This window comes from Cebus imitator, unplaced genomic scaffold, assembly GCF_001604975.1.
Source record: "Cebus imitator isolate Cc_AM_T3 unplaced genomic scaffold, Cebus_imitator-1.0 Scaffold188, whole genome shotgun sequence".
In the NCBI taxonomy this organism is placed as follows: Eukaryota; Metazoa; Chordata; class Mammalia; order Primates; family Cebidae; genus Cebus; species Cebus imitator.
Window position 1 is genome coordinate 5,607,572 of NW_016107503.1, and position 2,278 is coordinate 5,609,849.

At 45.9% G+C, this 2,278-nt stretch overlaps 1 long non-coding RNA gene across 2 annotated transcripts in view; it reads left to right on the top strand.

The window, feature by feature from the left end:
- The window catches only part of LOC119473827, a 14,274-nt gene that overhangs the window by 1,718 nt on the left and 10,278 nt on the right, over positions 1–2,278 (top strand). The gene's annotated exons all lie outside the window — the stretch shown is intronic.

The window sequence follows — 2,278 nt, forward strand, 5'->3', positions numbered from 1 at the left end:
AAGAAGTTTTTTTTTTCTTCTGAGACAGAGTCTTACTCTGTTGCCCAGGCTGGAGTGCAGTGGTGCGATCTAGGCTCACTGCATCCTCTGCCTCGCAGGTTCAAGCAGTTTTTCTGCCTCAGCCTCCCAAGTAGCTGGGACTGCAGGTGCATGCCACCACGTCCAGCTAATTTTTATTTTTCAGTAGAGATGGGGTTTCACCATGTTGGCCAGGCTGATCTCGAACTCCTCAAGTGATCCCTCCGCCTTGGCCTCCCGAAGTGATGGGATTACAGGCATGAGCCACCACACCCAGCCTAAGAAGTTTTATTTTCTATACCTTCTTCAGCTCTGTTAATTCTGCAACCCACTGAAATTAAGCTTTTGTTCTTATTACTTTACTACATCTATTCACAAAAATGCCTAATTACCAAATATAATCACCTATTTTCAGTCCTTATCTGAATTTTTTTTCCTATCTTGTCCTTTTGGGAACTCCTGACTTTCTTTCCCACTTTCATATACTGAGTGAGACAGGGGTCCCCAACCCCTGGGCTGCAGACCAGCACCAGTTCACGGCCTGTTAAGAACCAGGCCGCACAGCAGGAGATGAGTGACTGGCAAATGAGCATGACAGCCTGAGCTCTGCCTCCTGTCAGATTCACAGGCATTAGATTCTCATAGAATCACAAACCCTATCATGAACTGTGTATGCAAGGAATCTGGGTTGCATGCTCCTTACAAGAATCTTAATGCCTGATGATCTGATGAAACAGTTTTATCAACAAATCATTCCTACCTCCGGAACCACACCCCCTACCAGATCCATTAAAAAATTGTCTTCCACAAAACCAGTCATAGGGCCAGAAAAACAGAAGTGAGGCTGGGCACGGTGGCTCACCCCTGTAATCCCAGCACTTTGGGAGGCTGAGGTGGGCAGATCACTTGACGTCAGATGTTCAAGACCAGCAGGCCAACATGGTGAAACCCTATCTCTACTAAAATACAAAAATTAAGGCCGGGCGCGGTGGCTCAAGCCTGTAATCCTAGCACTTTGGGAGGCCGAGGCGGGTGGATCACGAGGTCAAGAGATCAAGACCATCCTGGTCAACATGGTGAAACCTCGTCTCTACTAAAAATACAAAAAATTAGCTGGGCATGGTGGTGCGTGCCTGTAGTCCCAGCTACTCAGGAGGCTGAGGCAGGAGAATTGCCTGAACCCAGGAGGCGGAGGTTGTGGTTGNAAAAAAAAATTAGCCGGTCATGATGGTGGGTGCCTGTAAGTAATCCCAGCTACTCGGGAGGCTAAGGCAGGAGATTGCTTGAACCTGGGAGGCGGAGGTTGCAGTAAACTGAGATTACACCATTGCCCTTCATCCTGAGTAACACAGCGAGACTCTGTCTCAAAAGAAAAAAAGAAAAAAAAAAAACCAGCAGTGAGCAGGTAAATCAAGCTTCTGCCCTCATAGAACTAACGGTGGGGGTATAAACATTCACTGAAGAATCAGACTTTCATTTCCATCAATATAACAGACTAGACATTCTGAACAATTATTCTACTATAAAACACCGAAAACCACCAGCTTGAATATAAAAAGCAAAAAGCATGAATCCAAGAAACATATGGCTGGAATTGGTGACCGCTGTAGGGGAATCTACCAAATCTTCAATGACAGAGCATCAACTTTAATGATTTCTTGGGCACAGACTCCACTGTTAATGAAAGGGTAAACTAGTAAATACCAACCTTGAAAAAAGAGACAGCCAGGAAATGTCCTTACTTCAATCTTGGCTCTGAATCGGGGGTAGAAGTGAGGCGCTGTGGGAAGACCTCCCTGGGAATTCACAGGCTAGTCTTCATGAGTTTATAGTCTAAGTTTAAACTATCTGAATAGACAGAAACACTTCAAGCCAATAATTTATTTTATTTACTTATATACTTACTGAGATGGAGTTCTCCCTCTGTCGCCCAGGCTGGAGTGCAGTGACGCCATCTCGGCTCACTGCAAACTCTGCCTCCCAGGTTCAAGCAATTCTCCTGCCTCAGCTTCCTAAATTGCTGGGATTATGGGCGCCCACCACCATGCCCGACTAATTCTTGTATTTTCAGTAGAGATGGAATTTCGCCATGTTGGCCAGGCTGGTCTCAAACTCATGACCTCAAGTGATCTACCCACCTTGGCATCCCAAAGTGCTGGGATTACAGGCGTGAGCCACCACACCTGGCCAAGCCCAGAATTCATTTTAAAGTAGTTACAGGCTGATGGTAACCTAATTATCAGGCACTGCAGAGAACCAA